A 24747-nucleotide genomic window follows, 5' to 3' on the forward strand; every position below is an offset into this window, starting at 1 on the left:
CCTAGGCACTCTCCTTGCTGTACTCTAATCATTCAGTCAGTACCCAAGTAGTCTTGCAGTGAGCCAGGCCTTAGCACATGGACTGCTTTAAATGTCTATGCAGTATGGATGCAGTCCTCTAATCACCTACACAGTTGTGTTTCACACCTTCTATTCCCTAGTTAGTATTCATACTCTTCTAGAAACCACCCTGTCACTCACCCAGTGTGTCTCCTTATAGTACTGTAATCATTTAGCCAGTTAGCATGTAGTCTTTTAGTGAGGTAGGCTTTAGGGCATGAACTGCTTCAAAGTAGTATGCACTAAGCATGTAGTGTTTTAACGATCATCACACTTGTGGTTCAGGGCTATAGTTTCTTAGTCAGTTTTTATATAAAATGGTTTTGTACAGTAATGGAATAGTATAAATTTGAAAGTTATTAATATACATTTATTTGTGATTCTTTTTTACAGATACAGAACAGGAGTGTTTCTCATTTGTTTGCACTCTTCTCGTGCAAGATTGTTTGGATGAAGGGTCCTTAGGTGTTTCATCATACTTGCTGTGCCGCACGAGTATTTTTTGTTAGGATCCCCTCGTAACAGAACTCTTTGGCAAATCTTGTGAGTGACGAAGGTGGCATTGGTCTTTGTTTGCCCCTTGGGAAAAGTAAGAAATTTCCTCACCACTGAAGAAAAACGTTGTGGGCATGGTGCCTTCTGCAAAAAACTTTCCTCAGATTCGGTAAATATTTTAAAGCGGCAACATTTACAGTTTTTGTAAGCTAAACTTATAAAATGTTGTTAGCTGTATGCATTTTATATATCTGTGATTTGTTTCTTGTGGTATTTTGTTGAGAATACCATGTTGGTGTTTTTTTAACAATCTTTCTGATTTTCCAGGTCTGTCGTCGACATCCATGGACCCCACAGGAGTGTTCCGCCTTGCTGTTTTGTATTATTGTTGTTACATTTTGTTTATTAGTTTATTGTTCATATATATGTTAATAAAAAATAAAGTTTGAAAATAGTTTATCTTTTATATATTTATTATTATAAAAAATAAAGTTTGAAAGAAAAATAATAACGTTTTTGGTTGTTCTCTTAACTGCTGTGTGACTCTTTCTTGTTCTTATTACTGTTATTTGATGGAGTCCACCATGGTGTTAAATTTTGGGGCACTTATCGCTGGAATACTGGTGATATCTGCAGTTTGCACCAACTTCTGAATAGTGTGTTAGATTTATCTCAACTTTACTTACGTTAAAGTGCTGATAATGAAATGGAGAGTAGCCGTTCCCGTGCAAAAAGACACAAGGTGCTCCTTTCCGATTTATTCTAAATACTAAAATCCTGTATTGAATTGCACTGAGGTATTGGCTGCACTTACAGTGTACACACAAAATCTATTAAGAAATCTCATTGTATTTCTATTGATCGGGAATAGTGTGTCAGGTGCTGGATCTTGACGAGATACACTGCTCAGTTTGTATATTGTTCTGCACCCGAAAAAAGTCACATCACAACTTTCACACCAATTGCAATACGAAACAAATTCCGGCGATAAGACACTTTAGCACCAGGGATTTTACACCTGCTTTCTGCTGGTGTTAAGCAGGACAACTACCTGCACCATGAAAGGGAACACTGCCAAGAGCCACACCAGAACACCCACAGGTGCCATAGAGTCAATGAGCATGATACAGGGATACCCATGAGGGCCAGACGACTCATTTCAACAACTCTAGGACCGCCAATGCCCCCCAAACCCACATCTTAGTAAGTGTGTCCCTGTGGTCATTGTCTTAGCATGATAGGCACGAGCCCTGCAAAATCACAGTGTGCTGTCACCTCAGCGTTGGCAGTGAGCCTGGATGTGTACCTACGCACGCATCCTCCTGCATGCACAACTGGAGTGTGCTGGTCTGGGGTTCACAGGTCAGTGCAGGGGTGTGCCTATCCGGCAAGGGGAACGGGGTTTCTCGGAAATGTCCGTGTACAGGAAGTGCGGTAAGTGTGTCTCTGTGTTCTGGTGTGGCCTGCTACAAGAGCCGCAGCAGTCGATGTTGTAAAGTGGCATGCACCACCTCCAAACGGCACTGTGATGTTGTAGTTGGAATGCAGCAGGACATGCGCAAATAGGCATTACAATGGTGTGCCGTAGGAGTGCACGAGATACAACAGCGTACCGTACAAAAGTGTGGGGGCTCGTGGGAGGGAGGAGCAGCCGTTTGGCAACATAACACACAGTGAACTCGACCATGTGCCATTTGAGATGTCATCAGTGATGTCACTGACCATGTCATGAGTGATGTAATATGTGACATCATCAGCAGTGCATTGCGGGGGCGCGAGTTATAGTTAGCTGAACTAACTATAACAGGGGAATTTCTAGGGTTTTGTACGAGGGAAATGTCCAGCTAACTATAACGCCCCTGAAACCTATGTTTTTTTCAGTGAATATATATATATATATATTATATATATATATATATATATATTCACTGAAAAAACTATAGGTTTCACACACGTTATAGTTAGCTGGACATTTCTCTCGTAAAAAACCATTGAAATTCCCCCGTTATAGTTAGTTCAGCTAACTATAACTCGCGCACCCGCAATCCACTGCTGATGACGTCACATATTACATCACTCATGACATGGTCAGTGACATCACTCATGACATCACTGATGTCATCTCAAATGACATCACTGATGACATCACTGATGTCATCATCCATTGAGTATGTGTTTCTGAACAATTTTAATATGTTTAATATATATAGGGAAAGGCCTGTTGAAGAATGAGTGGGTGTACAAGTGTGTAAATGTATGATGTTCTTTAGTGCGTAACTGACTCTATAAGTGAGTCATTAAATGTATCTTACTGCAGACTAGTGACTAAACTGTGTGAATGTCTGTATGTTTCTGTCTGTTGGTGTATAAGTGGCTGCATGGTTTTGTGAATAGCTATATGAGTGTCTATATGGGTTATCGATTGGTTGTCTGAGTATCTGTATGGGTGCCTGAGTGTTAGTGTGGGTAGGCTGTGTGTGACTCTGTGCATAGATGTGTGAGTGGGTGATTCTATGGGTGCATGGTTTTAAGAGTGCATCTGTGATGGACTGTATGGTTGAGCGAGTGTATGTATGGGTGTGTTAGGGATTTAATGTATATCTCAGTGGTAAATTTGTGACTAACTACATATGTGAAAGGCAGTATATATGTGTGTAAGAGTATATAAGTGGCTAGATGTGAGAATGTGTGATTGTGACAATGACTGTATGGATGAGTGTGTGCTTTTGTCAATGATTCTAATAGAGCATAAAAATGTGATACTATTTTTGTGAGCAAGGGAACTTGAGTGTGTATAACTGCATAGGTGAGTAAATGGCAGTGTGATTATTTGTATGAATGACTAGGTGTGAGAGTACCTCTATGGATGATTGGTAGTGTGTGAGTGTCTATATAGGTGTGTGTATAAATTCATATGATACTTTTTTATGGAGTGACTGTAACTATGAGTGACTTTACAGGTGAGTGTGTGGAGGTGTATGAAGAACTAAAAGTTAATATGTGGGTATGCAGTTATTGGTATTGCATTATTTATGGATATGAGAATGGAACTCTGTAATTTTAAGTTGGTATATCAAAGGTTTTATAAGGGTGTGAGAAGATGTGTTAATTTATCACATTGATGACATCATTAGTGATATCATCAGTGATATCATTTGAGATGTCATCAGTGATGTCATGAGTGATGTCACTGACCATGTCATGAGTGATGTAATATGTGACATCATCAGCAGTGGATTGCGGGTGCGCGAGTTATAGTTAGCTGAACTAACTATAACGGAGGAATTTCAATGGATTTTTACGAGAGAAATGTCCAGCTAATTATAACGTGTGTGAAACCTATGGTTTTTTCAGTGAATTTGCAAGGTTTTTTAAAAGCTAATTTCTAAATATAACGTGTGTGAAACCTATGTTTTTTTCTGTGTTTTGGCATAGTTTTTTGAATTCTAATTCCTAACTATAATGTGTGTGAAAACTATGGTTTTTTCATTGAATTTGTTTGTTTTTTTACATCATTTGTTTTTCTTTTTCTTTTTTCCTTTAAACACTATTCTACCTATGTATATATTCATTGGTTTAATGCATTCTTCAATATAGAAAGATTCACCTTCTTTAAATAAATGGTTAGATATAGTTGTATAACATAGTTAATATCTTCAACAAACCTTTATCTTTTTTTTATTTTATTTTTTTAATTTTTTTTTACCGTGCGCGTACGGTAAGCTTACCGTAAGCGCACGCTTCGCTTTATGTACGGTGAGTGTACGTAATATTTATACTCCGTGTGCGCATGCTTACGCAATTTGCGTACGTGTCCGTACTTCCTACGTGATGCGTAAGCGCATGCTTCATACGCGCACGCGCGCGTGCACGTTACACGTAAGTGTACGAGCGTGCCTGTAATGCGCATGCGCGCGTGCGCGTGTCTTTCGTACGCGCATGCGTACTTTTACCGTATGCGCTCGGTAAGCTTAACGTGCGCGTACGGTTGGTCATGTGATCAAGAAACAACACTTTTGATTGGTTTAAACTACTTTCAGTTCCAGAATCTTCCTACACCACACCCATTCCCCTCATTACTGCTTGTGATTCCCTAGGAGAAGGAGCTGAATTGTCTTTGGGATACAATGGCAGAGCAGCAGACCTCTTCTGAGAGTGAGCAGGGCAGCAGCATCATCAGACAGAGAAGGAGGAAACAAAAGAATTCTTTTGTTTGGGAGTATTTCACTTTTCCAGAGGGGCAGAAAAAGGTAAATGCTCCATTAGTCACCTGCTCACTTTGTGAGCGTGTCTTATCTAGAGGTAACCCAAGGAAGAAGTATTCCTTTGGTAATCACACTATGGTGAGACACATTAGGGATGTACATCCCAGGACTTTTGCTCGACATACTGAAGCAAACCCCTCAGTAAGTCACCCGAGCACACCCACAGAAGCTCAGCCGAGTACATCTTTGGCAGCTCAGCAGAGCACTTCCTCTGCGGTGGGAGCATCACCCTCTTCTGCTCCTCTGGAAACGAACCCTCGATTTCAGAGGGTACAAATGAGGTGCACCAGATGTTATGGTCTAATTGTTCATGGGGAGACCAGTATTTCCCTAATAAACAATAAGATAGACCAGCACATCTGTGGTCCTTGTTAATATTCCCATTCTTTCTTTCCTCTGTCCCTGTATTAACACAACAGCTCTTTTAAGAGCCAACCTTACCTCACAACTTTTTAAAAACATTTTTAATTAATTTTTTTAATTTTTTTTTTACCGTGCGCGCATTTTTTGTTTTAAAAAAAAAAAAAATTTCACCCTACAAGTTCCTTGAGGGAGTACAACGGAAATGAGAAAAGCAGAGAGAGGAGAACACAGCAGATTATCAGAGTCAGAATCTCAGAGCTGTACACCTCTCTCCTCTCAACAGAACCAGTAAATGGCAATGTTTCCCTCTCTTTTTTCACACATATACATGTTAATTACAAATCTCAGTGCTTCCCACATTTTTTCAAATGAAATCACACATTTCTATTGGTTGAAAATTTCAACCCTTTTCCAAATGAACCCTTCCCCAACTTGACTTCTGCCTGCTACCATAGCAACAGCTCATGGAACACTGGTGTCAGCAGAGAGGTCAGAAGTTCAGCACACAATGTTTCTATTCCAAAGAGCAAGAGTGCTTCACCTGTCAAACCTAACAGCAAATCCAAATTAATCTTCTGTGGGAACACAATTTTCTGAACCAATACAAAACATGCTTCTAAAAATGTACACATACAGCCTAGTTTTAACTGTAAAATGGTTTGAATCAGCCAATGAGTTCTTTTTATTAAAAAAAATATGTATGCCTCCATTTTACAACTGTCTTTCATTTCTTATTGCTGTTCTAGTCAAAGACACCTCCTGAGTGCATCCAGATCTCCTTGAAAGATGTTCACAGTGTGGATTGTAGGTCACAGCTATGTCTTCTGGAGTGAAAAGTATGCAGAAAAAGAGGTATGGTGAGAGACCTTGCTTTGCCAAATGTAGACATTAAATGGATTGGTCAGAGAGGGTTAAAGTGGCACCAATTAATGCCTTTGGTGAAAACGTTTCTACATCTCCCACAGCCTAACCTTATTATTGTGCACTGTGGTGGAAATGACCTAGGCACTTTAACTGGGGTAGGTCTGAAAATGCTTGTTAAGGACACCTTTGTGCAATTGATGTCGCTTTTTCCTCAATCTGCCTTTGTATATTCTAATATATGCCAAAGGCAAAAGAGGAACTGGTCCAACCAATTTTGTCCACAGATTGACAAAGCAAGAAAGCACGTCAACAAATCTATTTCTGCTTTCCTCAGAGACTATGGTATGGGTTCTATATACCACAACAACTTGCGTTACAACATGCAAGGCATTTATAGAGGAGACGGTGTACATTTCACTGATGAAGGCAACAGAGTCTTCCTCTTGAACTTTAGACTCTGCATCGGTACTTACTTGTAGGTACCACAAAAAAAACACTTCATAAACACAACGGCTCTTTTTAGAGCCCCCTAATATCTAAACACTTAAATTTGATTTTTACTTCTATTTTTTTTATTGTTTTTTTTCTGCCGTGCGCGTATGGTAAGCTTACCGTACGCGCACCCCGCGTTTAAAAAAAATAAAATTTAAATGTATTTTTCATACTTTTGGGACCTTCTTGGACCCCCTGACAAACGCTAGGGGGTCTGCAACTCTCTTCGTTGCCCCCTTTTCACGTTCTCCACCTTTGTTTATCAGTGTGAGACACACAAAATGGCGGCCGACACTTCCTGATTTCGACCGATTCAAATGTTTACAGTCATGTAACCACCAATCAGAATTAAGCTCGCGCACGGCAGCGTGCGCGCACGGTAAGCTTACCGTACGCGCTCGGAGCGCGCTTATAGATATATATATTGATTTAAATGCTATTTTAATACTGAACAGATTTACACCAGACCTGCAAAAGGCACATCCCTGACCTGAGGACTACCTCTCTGCCAAATTTCAAGTAATTCTGTTCAGCCGTTCGGGCTGTAGCTTGGACTAAAGGTCCTATGGAAAAATGCATGGGGAAAACACGTTTTGGGACCCCCCTTTTTCTCAGCCCCCGCTTGACGAATCCCCCCGAGACTTTCAGGGTAGGAGCGGAGCGGAGAGCCCCACCTATTTTGAGAATTTCGCGAGGATTCGTCAATCGGCGCCAAAGTTATTCAAAATAGAATGTTGCGGATTTCCTATGGAAACACGGTCCTAACTATAACTATCTAACTGGCGACCGCCAGTAGATAATATATATATATATCCAAACAAAGATCTCCATTTTACCGGGGGCCCCAACCCTGCAGGGTGGCCTCTGCTCTCAGGAACGGAGAATCCTGTTACTGCATGTCCATACGAAAAAATATATGAAATATATTTTTCATATATATATACATATATATATATATATATATATATATATGTATAGTCACTGAAAAAAACATAGTATTCAGGGACGTTATAGTTAGTTGGACATTTGACTCATATAAAACCACAGAAATTTGCCTGTTATAGTCAGTTGAGCTAACTATAACTCGTGCTCCCGCAATGCACTGGTGATGATGTCACATATTACATCACTAATGACATGGTCAGTGACATTACTGATGACATCACTGATAACATCTCGAATTACATCACTGTTTTGTTGTTTTATATATATGCCAAGCTGTATTGAGGTATGAGTGGGTGTATAAGTGTCTGCATGGAGGATTTAGTAGGTATTGACTGACTTTATAAGTGAGTTATTAAATGTGTCTTACTGAATGCATGGGTTAGTGACTAAACTGTGTGAAAGTCTGTATCAGTCTGTCTGTTGTTGTATAAGCTGCTGCATGGGCTGGTGAGTAGCTACATGAGTGTCTATATGGGTTATTGATTGCTTGCCTGAGTATTTGTATGGCTGCCCGAGTGTGTGTGTGGGTGGGTGGGAGGTGTGTGACTCTGTGCATATATGTGTGAGTGGTTGATTCACTGGGTGTATGGTTTCAAGAGTGCATGTGGATACAGCTGTATGGGTGGGTTAGCGTGTGTATGGATGTGTATGTGAGTGATGGTGTATATAAATAACTATATGTGAGAGTCAGTAATTGTGAGATTGGTTGCATGGATGAGTGTGTATTTGTATCAGTGATTCTATAAGAGAGTAATTATGTGTTAGTATCTGTATGAATAAGTGAGGTTGTGTCTGTATAACTGCATAGGTGAGTAAATGGAAGTATAATTGATTCTTTGCATGACTGACTAAGTGTGACAGTAACTCTGGAAATGTGGCAGTGTGTGAGTGTCTGTATAGGTGGATGAGTGCATATGATAGTGTTGTATTGATGAGTGACTGCATGTATGAGTGAGTGTATGGGTGAATGCGTGGATGTGTGTGTAGACCTAGGAATCAGTCAGTGTGTATTTAGTAACTGGTATTGATGTGTCTATTTTTTCGAAAATGGTAGTCTGTATTTTAGAGTGGGGGTATCAAAGGTTATATTCAGGTGTGAGGAGGTGCATCAGATTTTCACGTGGATGATGTCATCAGTGATGTCATTTGAGATGTCATCAGTGATGTCACTGACCATGTCATGGATGATGTAATATGTGATGTCATCAGCAGTGCATTGCAAGGGCGCAAGTTATAGTTAGCTGAACTAACTATAACGCCAGAATTTCTATGGTTTTGCACCAGTGAAATGTCCAACTAAGTATAACGTTCCTTAAACCTATGTTTTTTTCAATTAATTTCTATGGTATTTTAAATGCGAATTTCTAACTATAACGTGCCTGTAACCTATGGTTTTTTCAGTGAATTTCTAGGTTTTTTTAAATGCTAATTTCTAACTATAACGTGCCTGAAACCTATGGTTTTTTCAGTGAATTTCAAAGATTTTTAATGAAAATTTGTATGTCTAATGTACCTCAATCCTATGTTTTTTTTTATTGTATATATATATATATACCCACAATATATATATATATATATACATATATATATTTAAAAAAATTGTGAATAATTTTTAGTGAGGAAAACTATATTCATTCATTTGAAAAAAAAAATATTATACAGAAGTTGCGCACCCTTCGCGCACCCTACACGATAGCTGCGTGCATTCCAGTAGCCATTTTGAAAAGTCGCACTGAGGTCGCGACTTCGGCTTAATTTGTAAAGTATAAAATATCTTTAAATTAATTATAAATAAAAGTTTTCCTTTAAGTGTTTGTCTAAATTTATTAATAAAAGTATTTTTAAAGGATTATTTTCAATATAATTCCGACTAAAAATTATTCGATTATTATTGGATTCGGAGGTTAGGAGGGATGGCCATTTTGCTCGATCTGTTATGCAAGATTTTTTGGTCTAGTCAGGTGGACAGCCTCCTCCGGGTGAGGTACGGCTTGAGGATTCCAATCAAAAGGTGAGGAATCAACAGGCAGAAGTATCCTTCAGAAGTGCAAGTTACTTACCTTCGGTAACGCTTTTGCGTGGGGGATACAGTATCTACCTGTGGATTCCTCATTGTCCCACCCGCCTCCCCATTGTCCATCTTTTTCTACCAAAAAGATGCTTTTACTGTTTGGCTTGAATGTTTTTAATATGTCTTAATCATGCTTATGTTTTAATAGTGAGAAATGCTTGATCTGTTGCTATTTCTTTATGCCTTTATTGGTTATGCATTTGTATATTATCTACTGGCGGTCGCCAGTAGATAGTTATAGTTAGGACCCTGTTTCCATAGGAAATCCGCAACATTCTATTTGGAATAACTTTGGCGCCGGTCGACGAATCCTCGCGAAATTTTCAAAATAGGTGGGGCGCTACGCTCCGCTCCTACCCTGAAAGTCTCGGGGGGATTCGTCAAGCGGGGGCTGAGATAAAAGGGGGTCCCAAAACGCGTTTTTCCCATGCATTTTTCCATAGGACCTTTAGACACAGCTACAGCCCGAACGGCTGAACAGAGTTACTTGAAATTTGGCAGAGAGGTAGTCCTCAGGTCAAGGAAGTGCCTTTTGTAGGTCTGGTGTAAATCTGTTCAGTAGTTCCTGAGAAAATAGCATTTAAATCAATATATATATCTGAGCCAGCTTACGGTGCGCTTACCGTGCGCTTACGGTAAGCTTACCATACGCGTACGGTGCCGTGCACGATCGCGATTCTGATTGGCTGTTAGATCTTAGTAAACATTCGAATCGTTCGAAACCAGGAAGCGGCGGCCGCCATTTTCTCTCTCGCACTCTGAGGGGGGGAGGAAAAACAAAGGGAAAAAACATGGAAAGGGACTGTTTAGACAGCTCCTATCCACCTAGCCTTGTAGCATTAGTCCCCAAAGTCCCCCCAAGGCCAAAAATATTTTTTTATTTTTTTATGAAAAATCGCCGATTACGCTTACCGTACGCGTACGGTAAAAAAAATGTTAAAAAAAAAAAATTACCCAGACTCTCCCCACCCCGTGGGCAAATGGTGCCCGTAGTGCACCATTTGTTCATGGCATCAATATATTTTGACAATATAAAACCTTACCTTTCACAACGAAGCGCATAATATGTCCTCCATGTGCGCACGGTGCGCGAAGCGCATCGTGCGTACACGGCCCATCCATGGCACTAACTGCGTAAATTGGGCGCACTGTGCGCGCACGGTGCGCGAAGCGCAACGTGCGCGCACGGAACGAACTGCGTTAAGTGGGCGCGCACGCCACGAATGGCGTAAAGTAACTTAGCATTTAAAAAACCGTACAAATTCACTGAAAAAACCATAGGTTTCACACACGTTATAGTTAGGAATTAGCATTTAAAAAACCTTGCAAATTCAGTGAAAAAACCATAGGTTTCACACATGTTATAGTTAGCTGGACATTTTACTGATAAAAAACCAATGAAATTCCCCCGTTATAGTTAGTGCAGGCAACTATAACTCACGCGACCGCAATCCTCTGCTGATGACATATGTGTCTTTATGAAAAAAAAATATTTGTAATATATGTATAGCTACAATTTAATGGAAGAAGACATGGGCAATAATTGTCTAAATACAGTATTAGCATCAGCAGAGGATTGCGGTCGCGTGAGTTATAGTTGCCTGCACTAACTATAACGGGGGAATTTCATTGGTTTTTTATCAGTAAAATGTCCAGCTAACTATAACATGTGTGAAACCTATGGTTTTTTCACTGAATATATATATATATATATATTTAGTATACTATGTATACATGTGAAAATGTGTCGATCCACCTGTTTACCTCGGTGGCACAGAAAAAATGGGTGGAACTGATGTCAGCACGACAACGAGATCCTCTTATGTCTCCTATGATGTCATACGGTGTCGCGAGCGGAGCCGTGCTATTATGACAACGTCATCGACGTGGGAAAGCTAGGAAAGAATTTCCTTGAAATGCTGGCGCAGGGGATATTCACCTAAATGTTCAGGCTAGGGCTTTGGGAGCAACTGTTTATGTTACCACTCCAGAAACCGAAACCAGTGATCCGAGGGCAGAGGCCCTACAGATGGCACACGAGATGGGGAGCCCCGTCGTGTGCACTGGTGGGGTGGCGAAGTGACAAGTACCACTACCCACAGAAAAGGTAACGAGGGCACTAAATAACACAGTATATTTTCTTTGTATCTGGCAGGAACAACAAGGTTAAAATGCCCTAGTTCCAAAATGTAGAATTAGTGCTACAACAGTGCGATGGATGCCGCTTCTGCCTTCCGTACACTGGAGGCGGCACATGGGTCACGCGGTACGGTCATACTGCGGTGGGACGCACACTCATTGACCTTTCATGGCCCTGCTTCACACTTTGGGGACACCGCTTTCCATTAGATGTGTTTTCTGATGATGTGTCGCGCCGGCTCCGTCCAACAGCAGAACCCCTTTAGATCCAAACAGACTCTTCCACCCTCTCACCGTAAGTGAAACCAGGCCACGCGGACAATTTCACAATACCAAAGCCGGGAATGCACTTTTTGGTAAAAAAAACACATTCCTTCCTCGTAATTTATCAAAAAAACGAATCACTGAAGAACAGGGGCCAGCTTCGATCGGTAAACAGCCGTTACAACTAATTTTTTACTTCGCGGTACAATTACAATGCATGCATTACCGCGCATGCGTTGTACATCACGAAGTCATTACTACGGATTTTTTTAGAACGCATGGTCATTTACCACGCATGCCTTTACAACAAATTTTGTTGTAAAGGTATGTATGGTAAATGACCATGGGTTCTAAAAAAATGTAGACGATCCACGTCGTTGTAAGGAAAAAGAGGCAGTTCCATGTCCTCACAACGATGTGTAATGCCCTTCAGAGACAAGATGAAGCAGGAAACATGAGGAGAGAGGAACCACGAGGAGTGGGAGTTAAGGGGGCTTGGGATTGGGGTGATTGGGGTGGTGGTTACCTTTCTAAGGTATAGGGTAGTGCAGTGGTGTTTGAGTAGTGTAGGGGGTCGTGCTGAGGGTAGTGTTTTAGGGTTTAGAGTAGCACAGTGGTGTTTGTGTAGTATAGGGGGTCGTGCTGGGGGTAGTGTTTTAGGGTTTAGGGTAGTGCAGTTATGTTTGTATAGTGTAGGGGTGGTGCTTGGGGCAGATTTAGGGTTTAGGGTTGTGCATGGTGTTTGTGTAGTGTAGGGGTCGTGCTGGGGGTAGAGTTTTAGGATTTAGTGTAGTGCAGTGGTGTTTGGGTAGTGTAGGGGTCGTGCTGAGGGTAGATTTAAGGTTTAGGGTACTGCAGTGGTGTTTGGGTAGTGTAGGGGGTCGTGCTGGGGGTAGATTTAGGGTTAAGGGTAGTTCAGTGCTGTTTGGGTAGTGTAGGGGTCATGCTGGGGTGGTGTTTTAGGGTTTCGGCCAGTGCAGTGGTGTTCAGGTAGTGTAGGGTGTTGTGCTAGGGGTGGTGTTTTAGGATTTGGGGCTGTGCAGTGGTGTTCAGGTAGTGTAGGGGGTCATGCTAGGGGAAGTGTTTTTACTGTTTAGGGCAGTGCAGTGGTGTTCTGGCAGTGTAGGGGGTTGTACTGGGGGTGGTGTTTAAGGGTTTATAGCAGTGCAGTGGTGTTCGGGCAGTGTAGGGGGTCGTGATGGGGGTGGTGTTTCAGGGTTTAGGGCAGTGCAGTGGTGTTCGGGCAGTGTAGAGAGTCGTGCAGGGGGTGGTGTTTCAGGGTTTAGGGCAGTGCAGTGGTAGTCAGGCAGTGTAGGGGGTCGTGCAGAGGGTGGTGTTTCAGGGTTAAGGGCAGTGCAGTGGTGGTCGGGCAGTGTAGGGGGTTGTGCAGGGGGTGGTGTTTTAGGGTTTATAGCAGTGCAGTGGTGTTCAGGCAGTGTAGGGGTCTTGCTGGGGGTGGAGTTTCAGGGTTTAGGGCAGTGCAGTGGTGTTCAGGTCATGCAGGGGTGGTGTTTCAGGGTTTAGGGCAGTGCAGTGGTGATCGGGCAGTGTAGGGGGTCTTGCTGGGGGTGGTGTTTCATTGTTTAGGGCAGTGCAGTGGTGTTCGGGCAGTGTAGGAGGTCGTGCAGGGTTGGTGTTTCAGGATTTAGGGAAGCGCAGTAGTGTTCGGGCAGTGTAGGGAATTGTGCTGGGGGTGGTGTTTCAGGGTTTAGGGCAGTGCAGTGGCGTTCGGGCAGTTTAGGGGATCATGCCGGGAGTGGTGTTTCAGGGTTTAGGGCAGTGCAGTGGTGATCGGGCAGTGTAGGGGTCGTGCGGGGAGTGGTGTTTCAGGGTTTAGGGCAGTGCAGTGGTGTTCAGGCAGTGTAGGGGGTCGTGCAGGGGGGTGATGCTTCAGGGTTTAGGGCAGTGCAGTGGTGTTCGGGCAGTGTAGTGGGTCATGCTGGGGGTGGTGTTTCAGGGTTTAGGGTAGTGAAGTGGTTTTCGGGAAGTGTAGTGGGTCGTGCTGGGGTGGTGATTCAGAGTTTAAGGCAGCGAAGTGGTGTTCAGGCAGTGTAGGGGATCGTGCTGGGGGTGGTGTTTCAGGGGTCAGGGCAGTGAAGTGGTGTTCGAGCAGTGTAGGGAGTCGCGCTGGGGGTGGTGTTTCAAGGTTTAGGGCAGTGCAGTAGTGTTCGGGCAGTGTAGGGGGTCATGCAGGGGTGGTGTTTCAGGGTTTAGGGCAGTGCAGTGGTGTTTGGGCAGTGTAGGGGGTCGTGCAGGGGGTGGTGTTTCATGGTTAAGAGAAGTGCAGTGGTGTTTGGGCAGAGTAGGGGGTCTTCTGGGGATGGAGTTTCAGGGTTTAGGGCAGAGTAGTGGTGTTCGGGCAGTTTAGGGGTCGTGCAGGGGTGGTGTTTCATGGTTTAGGGCAGTGCAGCAGTGTTCGGGCAGTGAACGGAATTGTGCTGGGGGTGGTGTTTCAGGATTTAGGGCAGTGCAGTTTTGCTCGGGCAGTGTGGTGGGTCGTGCTGGGGCTGGTGTTGCAGGGTTTAGGGAAGAGCAGTGGTGTTCGTGCAGTGTAGGGGGATGTGCGGGGTGGTGTTTTAGGGTTTAGGGCAGACCAGTGGTTTTCGGGCAGTGTAGGGTGTCGTGCTGGGGGTGGTAGTTCAGGGTTTATGGCAGTGCAGTGGTCTTCAGGCAGTGTTCGGGGTCATGCAGGGGGTGGTGTTTCAGGGTTTAGGGCAGTGCAGTGGTGTTCGGGCAGTGTTGGTGGTCTTGCTGGGAATGGTGTTTCAGGGTTTAGGGCATTGCAGTGGTGTTAAGGCAGTGTAGGGGTTTTGCATGGTGTGGTGTTTCAGGGTTTAGGGCAGTGCAGTGGTGTTCAGGCAGTGTCAGGGTATCATGCAGGGGGTGTTATTTCAGGGTTTAGGGCAGTGCAGTGTTGTTCGGGCAGTGTAAGGGGCCGTGTTGGAGGTGGAGTTTCAGGGTTTAGAGCAGTGCAGTGGTGTTTTGGCATTGTAGGGGGTCATGCTGGGGCTGGTGTTTCAGGGATTAGGGCAGTGCAGTGGTGTCCGGGCAGTGTAGGGGGTTGTGCTGGGGCTGGTGTTTCAGGGTTTAGGGCAGTGCAGTGATGTTTGGGCAGTGTAGGGGGTCGTGCTGGGGGTGGTGTTTCAGGGTTTAGGGCAGTGCAGAGGTTTTCAGGCAGTGTAGGGTGTCTTGCTTGTGGTGGTGTTTCAGGGTTTGGGGCAGTTGTGTTCGGGCAGGTTAGGGGGTCATGCTGGGGCTGGTGTTTAAGGGTTAAGGGTAGTGCAGGGGTGTTCGGGCAGTGTAGGGGGTCATGCTGGGGGTGGTGTTTTAGGGTTTAGGGTAGTGCAGTGGTGTTCGGGCAGGCTAGGGGGTTTTGCTGGTGGTGGTGTTTCAGGGTTTAGGGCAGTGGTGTTTGGGCAGTGGTGTTCGGGCAGTGTGGGGGTCTTGCTGGGGGTTGGATTTGAGGGTTTAGGGCAGTGCAGTGGTATTTAGCCAGTGTAGGGGGTTGTGCAGTGGAGTGATGTTTCAGGGTTTAGGGCAGTGCAGTGGTGTTCGGGCAGTGTAGGGGTGTGTGCTGGGGGTGGTGTTTCAGGGTTTAGGGCAGTGCAGTGGTGTTTGGACAGTATAGGGGGTCGTGCAGGGGGTGGTGTTTCAGGGTTTAGGTCTTTGCAGTGGTGTTTGTACAGAGTAGGGGGTCATGCTGGGGGTGGTCTTTCAGGGTTTAGGGCAGTGGGGTTCAGGCAGGGTAGGGGATCTTGCTGGGGTGGTGTTTCAGGGTGTAGGGCAGTGGTGTTCGGGCAGTGCAGGGGGTCGTGCAGGGAGTGGTGTTTCAGGGTTTAGGGCAGTGCAGTGGTGTTCGGGCTGTGTAGGGGGTCATGCAGGGGGTTGTGTTTCAGGGTTTAGGGCAGTGCAGTGGTGTTTGAGCAGTGTAGGGGATCATGCAGGGGGTGGTGTTTCAGGGTTTAGGGCAGTGCAATGGTTTTCGGTGAGTGTAGGGGGTATTGCTGGGGGTGGTGTTTCAGGGTTTAGGGCAGTGCAGTGGTGTTCAGGCAGTGTAGGGGGTCGTGCTGGGGCTGGTTTTTCAGGGTTTAGGGCAGTGCAGTGTTGTTAGGACAGTGTAGGGGTCATGCTGGGGGTTGTATTTCAGGGTTTAGGGCAGAGCAGTGGTGTTCGGGCAGTGTAGGGGGTCGTGCGGGACTAGTGTTTCAGGGTATAGGGCAGTGCAGTGGTGTTCGGGCAGTGTATGGGTTCGTGCTGGGGCTAGTGTTTCAGGGTTTAGGGCAGTGCAATAGTGTTGTGGATGCGTAGGGGTTCATGCTGGGGCTGGTGTTTCAGGGTTAAGGGCAGTACAGTGGGGTTCGGACAGTGTAGGGGTTCTTGCTGGGGGCGGTGTTTCAGGGTTTAGGGCAGAGCAGTGGTGTTCGGGCAGAGTATTGGGTCGTGCTGGGGATGGTGTGTCAGGGTTAAAAGCAGAGCAGTGGTTTTCGGGCAATGTAGGGGGTCGTGCTGGGCATGTTGTTTCATGGTTTAGGGCAGTGGTTTTAGGGCAGTGTAGGGGGTCGTGTTAAGCTGGTGTTTCAGGGTTTGCAGCAGTGCAGTGGTGTTCGGGCAGTGTAGGGGTTCGTGCTGGGGCTGGTGTTTCAAGGTTTAGGGCAGTGCAGTGGTGTTGGGGCAGTGTAGGGGGTCTTTCTGGGGTGGTGTTTCAGGGTTTAGGGCAGTAGTGTTCGGGCAGTGTAGGGGGTCTTGCTGGGGGTGTTGTTTCAGCGTTTAGGGCAGTGCAGTGATATTTGGGCAGTGTAGGGGGTCGTGCAGGGGAGTGGTTTTTCAGGGTTTAGGGCAGTACAGTGGTGTTCACGCAGTGTAGGGTTGTTAAAGATTGCAGGAATTGCTGTTAGCATGAGCTAAAAGCCATTTTGTTCCTGGCAGCCATTTTAGTTAGCCTTGTGCTTTCTCCCTCTTCCAGAGCCTTGCACATGCTCAAAAAGACCTGTAGCTGCCAGAATGCACCTGCCTTAGACTGTAACTGTCAGGCTGTTCTAACTAATGTCAGAAACTCATTAATCCTCCTATGTGTTGACTGTGCATTTTCTGTATGACCATCTATGTGTATAACTCTTCTCATGTGTACTTGTACCGCCTCCTTTTGAGCCCCTGTGTGTATATAAAATGCCGCAGTTCTCTGCACTCCTTAGACTGTCTCCTACAGTGGCCTGAGGTTACTGTGTGACGCAGTCACCCTCATGCGAGGTTAATAAATATTTATCTTTGATATTACAGCTTCTATGCCAATCTCTTCTTTGTTGCTTTAAAGGACCAGGTGTATCAGTGAACCCCTAAAAAGGTTTTTATTTCTAAAGGGGGTCGTGCTGGGTGTGGTGTTTTAGGATTTAGGGCAGTGCAGTGGTGTTCGGGCAGTGTGATGGGTCGTGCTGAGGCTGGCGTTTTAGGGTTTAGGGCAGTGCAGTGGTGTTTGGGCAGTGTAGGGGGTTGAGCTGGGGCTGGTGTTTTAGGATATAGGGCAGTGCATTGGTGTTCGGGCAGTGTAGGGGGATGTGCTGGGGGTGGTGTTTTAGGGTTCAGGGTAGTGCAGCGGTGTTCGGGCAGAGTAGGGTGTTTTGCTGGGGGTGGTGTTTCAGGGTTTAGGGCAGTGGTGTTCGGGCAGTGTAGGGGGTCTTGCTGGGGTTGGTGTTTCAGGTTTTAGGGCAGTGCAGTGATGTTTGGGCTATGTAGGGGTTTGCGGGGCTGGTGTTTCAGGGTTTAGAGCAGTGCAGTGGTGGTTGGGCAGTGCAGGGGTCGTGCAGGGACTGGTGTTTCAGGGTTTTGGGCAGTTCAGTGATGTTCGAGGAGTGTAGGGGGTCATGCTGGGGGTGGTGTTCAGGGTTTAGGGCAGTGCAGTGGTGTTCGGGTAGTGTAGGAGGTCGTGCGGGGGATGGTGTTTCAGGGTTTAGGGCAGTGCAGTGGTTTTCAGGCAGTGTAGGGTGTCTTGCTTGTGGTGGTGTTTCAGGGTTTGGGGCAGTCGTGTTCAGGCAGGGTAGGGGGTCGTGCTGGGGCTGGTGTTTAAGGGTTCAGGGTAGTGCAGGGGTGTTCGGGCAGTGTAGGGGGTCATGCTGGGGGTGGTATTTTAGGGTTTAGGGTAGTGCAGTGGTGTTCGGGCAGGTTAGGGGGTTTTGCTGGGGGTGTTGTTTCAGCGTTTAGGGCAGTGCAGTGATATTTGGGCAGTGTAGGGGGTCGTGCAGGGGAGTGGTTTTTCAGGGTTTAGGGCAGTACAGTGGTGTTCACGCAGTGTAGGGTTGTAAAAGATTGCAGGAATTGCTGTTAGCATGAGCTAAAAGCCATTTTGTTCCTGGCAGCCATTTTAGTTAGCCTTGTGCTTTCTCCCTCTTCCAGAGCCTTGCACGTGCTCAAATAGACCTGTAGCTGCCAGAATGCACCTGCCTTAGACTGTAACTGTCAGGCTGTTCTAACTAATGTCAGAAACTCATTAATCCTCCTATGTGTTGACTCTGCATTTTCTGTATGACCATCTATGTGTATAACTCTTCTCATGTGTACTTGTACCGCCTCCTTTTGAGCCCCTGTGTGTATATAAAATGCCGCAGTTCTCTGCACTCCTTAGACTGTCTCCTACAGTGGCCTGAGGTTACTGTGTGACGCAGTCACCCTCATGCGAGGTTAATAATTATTTATCTTTGATATTACAGCTTCTATGCCAATCTCTTCTTTGTTGCTTTAAAGGACCAGGTGTATCAGTGAACCCCTAAAAAGGTTTTTATTTCTAAAGGGGGTCGTGCTGGGTGTGGTGTTTTAGGATTTAGGGCAGTGCAGTGGTGTTCGGGCAGTGTGATGGGTCGTGCTGAGGCTGGCGTTTTAGGGTTTAGGGCAGTGCAGTGGTGTTTGGGCAGTGTAGGGGGTTGAGCTGGGGCTGGTGTTTTAGGATATAGGGCAGTGCATTGGTGTTCGGGCAGTGTAGGGGGATGTGCTGGGGGTGGTGTTTTAGGGTTCAGGGTAGTGCAGCGGTGTTCGGGCAGAGTAGGGTGTTTTGCTGGGGGTGGTGTTTCAGGGTTTAGGGCAGTGGTGTTCGGGCAGTGTAGGGGGTCTTGCTGGGGTTGGTGTTTCAGGTTTTAGGGCAGTGCAGTGATGTTTGGGCTATGTAGGGGTTTGCGGGGCTGGTGTTTCAGGGTTTAGAGCAGTGCAGTGGTGGTCGGGCAGTGCAGGGGGTCGTGCAGGGACTGGTGTTTCAGGGTTTTGGGCAGTTCAGTGATGTTCGAGGAGTGTAGGGGGTCATGCTGGGGGTGGTGTTCAGGGTTTAGGGCAGTGCAATGTTGTTCGGGTAGTGTAGGAGGTCGTGCGGGGGATGGTGTTTCAGGGTTTAGGGCAGTGCAGTGGTTTTCAGGCAGTGTAGGGTGTCTTGCTTGTGGTGGTGTTTCAGGGTTTGGGGCAGTCGTGTTCAGGCAGGGTAGGGGGTCGTGCTGGGGCTGGTGTTTAAGGGTTCAGGGTAGTGCAGGGGTGTTCGGGCAGTGTAGGGGGTCATGCTGGGGGTGGTGTTTTAGGGTTTAGGGTAGTGCAGTGGTGTTCGGGCAGGTTAGGGGGTTTTGCTGGTGGTGGTGTTTCAGGGTTTAGGGCAGTGGTGTGCGGGCAGTGTGGGGGTCTTGCTGGGGGTGGAATTTCAGGGTTTAGGGCAGTGCAGTGGTATTCAGCCAGTGTAGGGGGTTGTGCAGTGGGGTGATGTTTCAGGGTTAAGGGCAGTGCAGTGGTGTTCGGGCAGTGTAGGGGGTTTTGCTGGGGGTGGTGTTTCAGGGTTTAGGGCAGTGCAGTGGTGTTTGGACAGTGTAGCGGGTCGTGGAGGGGGTGGTGTTTCGGGGTTTAGGTCTTTGCAGTGGTGTTTGGACAGAGTATTGGGTCATGCTCAGGGTGGTGTTTCAGGGTTTAGGGCAGTGGGGTTCCGGTAGTGTAGGGGATCTTGCAGGGAGTGGTGTTTCAGGGTTTAGGGCAGTGCAGTGGTGTTCGGGCTGTGTAGGGGGTCGTGCAGGGGGTTGTGTTTCAGGGTTTTGGGCAGTGCAGTGGTGTTCGAGCAGTGTAGGGGGTCATGCAGGGGGTGGTGTTTCAGGGTTTAGGGCAGTGCAATGGTTTTCGGTGATTGTAGGGGGTCTTGCTGGGGGTGGTGTTTCAGGGTTTAGGGCAGTGCAGTGGTGTTCAGGCAGTTTAGGGGGTCGTGCTGGGGGTGGTGTTTTAGGGTTTAGGGCAGTGGTGTTCGGGCAGTGTAGGGGGTCATGCTGGGGCTGGTTTTCAGGGTTTGGGGCAGTGCAGTGTTGTTAGGACAGTGTAGGGGTCATGCTGGGGGTTGTGTTTCAGGGTTTAGGGCAGAGCAGTAGTGTTCGGTCAGTGTAGGTGGTCATGCTGGGGGTGGTGTTTTAGGGTTTATGGCAGAGCAGTGGTGTTCGGACAGAGTAGAGGGTCGTGCTCGGGGTGGTGTTTAGGGTTTAGGGCAGAGCAGTGGCGTTCGGGTAATGTAGAGGGTCATGCAGGGGGTGGTGTTTCAGGGTTTAGGGCAGTGCAGTGGTGTTCAGGCAGTGTAGGGGGTCGTGCTGGGGGTGGTGTTTTAGGGTTTAGGGCAGTGGTGTTCGGGCAGTGTAGGGGGTCGTGCTGGGGCTGGTTTTTCAGGGTTTAGGGCAGTGCAGTGTTGTTAGGACAGTGTAGGGGTCATGCTGGGGGTTGTGTTTTAGGGTTTAGGGCAGAGCAGTAGTGTTCAGTCAGTGTAGGTGGTCATGCTGGGGGTGGTGTTTTAGGGTTTAGGGCAGAGCAGTGGTGTTCGGACAGAGTAGAGGGTCGTGCTCGGGGTGGTGTTTAGGGTTTAGGGCAGAGCAGTGGCGTTCGGGTAGTGTAGAGGGTCATGCAGGGGGTGATGTTTCAGGGTTTAGGGCAGGTCAATGGTTTTCAGTGAGTGTAGGGGGTCTTTCTGGGGGTGGTGTTTCAGGGTTTAGGGCAGTGGTGTTTGGGCAGTGTAGGGGGTCTTGCTGGGGTTGGTGTTTCAGGTTTTAGGGCAGTGCAGTGGTGATCGGGCAGTGTAGTGGGTCGTGCAGAGGGGTGGTGTTTCAGGGTTTAGGGCAGTGCAGTGGTGTTCGGGCAGTTTAGGGGTTGTGCTGGGGGTGGGGTTTCAGGGTTTAGGGCAGAGCAGTGGTGTTTGGGCAGTCTAGGGGTCGCGCTGGGGCTAGTGTTTCAGGGTTTAGGGCAGAGCAGTGGTGTTCGGGCAGAGTAGGGGGTTGAGTTGGGGGTGGTGTTTAGGGTTTAGGACAGTGCAGTAGTGTTTGGGTAAAGTAGGAGGTCTTGCTGGGGTAGTGTTTTAGGGTTTAGGGTAGTGCAGTGGTGTTGGTGTAGTGTAGGGGGTTGTGCTGGGGTAGTGTTTTAGGGTTTAGGGTAGTACAGTGGTGTTTGCGTAGTGTAGGGGTTCGTGCTGGGGTAGATATAGGGTTTAGGGTCGAGCAGTGGGGTTTTGGTAGTGTAGAGAGTAATGCTGGGGGAGTGTTTTAGGGTTTAGGGTAGTGCAGGTGTGTTTGGGTATTGTAGGGGGTTGTGCTGGGAGTAGATTTAGGGTTTAGGGTAGTGCAGTGGTGTTTGCATAATGTAGGTGGTACTGCTGTGGGTAGTGTTTTAGGGTTTAGGGTAGTGCAGTGGTGTTTGGTTAGTGTAGGGGATATTGATGGGGGTAGTGTTTTAGGTTTTAGGGTAGTGAAGTGCTGTTTGGGTAGTGTAGGGGGTCATGCTGGGAGTAGTGTTTTAGGGTTTAGGGTAGTACAGTGGTGTTTGTGCAGTGTAGGTGATAGTCTTTTAGGGTTTTGGGAAGTGCAGTCTTATTTGTGTAGTGTAGGGGGTAGTGCCTGGGGTTGTGTTTTATGGTTTAGGATAGTGCAGCGGTGTTTGTATAGTGTAGGGGTTCATGTTTTAGGGTTTAGGATAGTTCAGTGGTCTTTGGGTAGTATAGGGGGTCATGCTGGGATAGTGTCTTAGGGTAGTGCAGCAGTGTTTGGAAAGTGTAGGGGGTCATGCTGGGGTAGGGTTTTAGGGTTTAGGGTAGTGCAGCGGTGTTTTGGTATTGTAGGGGGTTTTGCTGGGGTCGTGTTTTAGGGTTTTGGGCAGTGCAGTAGTGTTCGGGCAGTGTAGGGGTCGTGCTGGGGGTGGTATTTCAGGGTTTTTGGGAAGTGTAGCGGTGTTTGGGCAGTGTGGGGGTCGAGCGGGGGTTGTGTTTTAGGGTTTAGGGCATTGCAGCGGTGTTCGGGCAGTGTAGGGGGTCGTGCAGGGTTGGTGTTTCATGGTTTAGGGCAGGGCAGCGGTGTTCTGGCAGAGTAGAGGGTCGTGCTCGGGGTGGTGTTTAGGGTTTAGGGCAGAGCAGTGGTGTTCGGGCAGTGTAGGGGGTCATGCTGGTGGTGGTGTTTCAGGGATTAGGGCAGTGCAGTGGTGTTCGGGCAGTGTAGGGGGTCATGCTGGGGGTGGTGTTTTAAGGTTTAGGGCAGTGGTGTTCGGGCAGTGTATGGGGTCGTGCTGGGGCTGGTTTTTCAGGGTTTAGGTGTCAGAGCTCACCGGAGGTTTCCTCCTCGCAGCCCAGTTGTCGCTATCACTTCCACTTCTTTCTCCCAGCGGTCGTGCCCTAAGATAAGTTGTGCCCGGAGTTGGAGAGTGTGCTGGCAACGTTGGACATCTAAGATGGCCGCCAGCACACTCGTTGTTTAGCAGTCTAATTATTTCCTTGTGTTTTGAGCAGCTCAGGTGAAGCGCGCGCTAACGTTCTAAGGTGCACTTCACCGAGAGCTTCACCCGAGTGAGACCTACCTCAAGTCGTCGGATAAAAGTTTAGTCAGGGAGCGTACCGGAGGCCGTCGGTCATCCTGCATCGGTTCCCATCATTTGAAAACCTTCAGGTTAGTTTTCGAAGTCCGCGCATGCTCTGAGAACTGAAGTAAGCAACGCGACTATAAAATTTATATCGCGCAAGACCAAAGAGTAGCGTTCGAGTTAGAAAGGGGACGCTACCCTGCGAACACCAGTACGCTGTTCCTTGTGAAGGCGCAGGCCGAAAAGAGTAGTGTTCCGGTGTTGCCCTTCGCAACCTAAAGAAAAGTAGTGTATAATTTACATTCTTTAAAAATAGTGAACAACTCGCTATTATACTAGTCATTGCAAGAATTTGAGGTAGCGCATCTATAGTTCATCGCTACTCTAGTGAGGAACCTGCAGATAAACCGGCACAGTAATTAGTCAAAATCAACTAGAAATAATTACGCAAGTCATTTAAATCTACTTCTCTCCGTAAGGCTTGATAGCTACAGAAATTCCAGATTAATTATAATAATCGGAGTATAATCGGGCTCATCCATAGGAGAGTAGAGTGAACAGGAATACAGAAAAGAAATAAAAGAAAACTTTCCACTCATATAATCTGAAGAGATCAATTTGTCTAGTATTGAATCCAGTCATTAAGAACCAGAGCATCCTAACACGATAACCTATCAACTTACCTTAGTGAAGAAGATTTTCAAGGAAGTTAGAAAGTAACAAGTGAGTTAGACAAAAGAGAACAAATAACTCTAAAATGATTTGTGCTGAATAAATACTTACCTTGTTCTCTATCCTGGAGAAATAGAATCAAGATATCCAGTACAACCTGTTAAAACAAATAGAAACAAACACATTCTTTCAATCAACATACATTTAGAAGAGAGGCAAGCCCATAAAAGTGATCTGGTAAGACAAAATTCCTTACTAATTTCTTATGCATAAAGACTTGAGAAAATATTAAACACTTTAAGGATGGTAAGCAATTTGTACTTAGTAATGTCTTAACTTGCAGCCTACAAGAAGAAAGAAGATTGAGGCAGAGACAGAGATTTCAAGAAGAAAGCAGGGCAGTCTCTTCTTTATCCAATTCCCCTTTCCCCCCTTAGTACTACTTACCCGCAAAGGATTGTAGAATAACCGGGCGGAAACGTATTGAGGGGAGCGTTGGGAAAAGGTTTCATTCTGCTCCTGTGTGGTTAATTAGAGAATCGAGTTCTGACATTAGGGCAGTGCAGTGCTGTTAGGACAGTGTAGGGGTCATGCTGGGGGTTGTGGTTCAGGGTTTAGGCCAGAGCAGTAGTGTTCGGTCAGTGTAGGTGGTCATGCAGGGGGTGGTGTTTCAGGGTTTAGGGCAGTGCAGTGGTGTTCGGGCAGTGTAGGGGGTCGTGCAGGGGGGTGGTGTTTCAGAGTTTAGGGCAGTGCACTGGTGTTCGGCCAGTGTAGGGGGTCATTCTGGGGGTGGTGTTTCAGGGTTTAGGGCTGTGCAGTGGTGTTCGGGCAGTGTATGGGGTTGAGCTGGGGGTGGTGTTTCAGGGTTTAGGGCAGTGCAGTGGTGTTCGGGCAGTGTAGGGGCTCGTCCAGGGGGCAGTGTTTCTGGGTTTCGGGCAATTGTGTTCGGGTAGTGTAGCGGGTCTTGCTGGGGGTGGTGTTTCAGGGATTAGGGCAATGCACTGTTGTTCGGGCAGTGTAGGGGGTCTTGCTGAGAGTGGTGTTTCAGGGTTTAGGGCAGTGCAGTGGTGTTAGGGCAGTAGAGGGGGTCCTGCTGGGTTGGTGTTTTAGGGTTTAGGGCAGAGCAGTGGTGTTCGGACAGAGTAGAGGGTCGTGCTGGGGTGGTGTTTAGGGTTTAGGGCAGAGCAGTTGTGTTCGTGCAGTGAAGGGGGCCGTGCAGGGGGTGGTGTTTCAGGGTTTAGGACAGTGCAGCGGTGTTCGGGCAGTGTAGGGGGTCATGCTGCGGGTGGT

The sequence above is a fragment of the Triturus cristatus genome, chromosome 5_1 (genome assembly GCF_964204655.1).
Source record: "Triturus cristatus chromosome 5_1, aTriCri1.1, whole genome shotgun sequence".
Taxonomy (NCBI): Eukaryota; Metazoa; Chordata; class Amphibia; order Caudata; family Salamandridae; genus Triturus; species Triturus cristatus.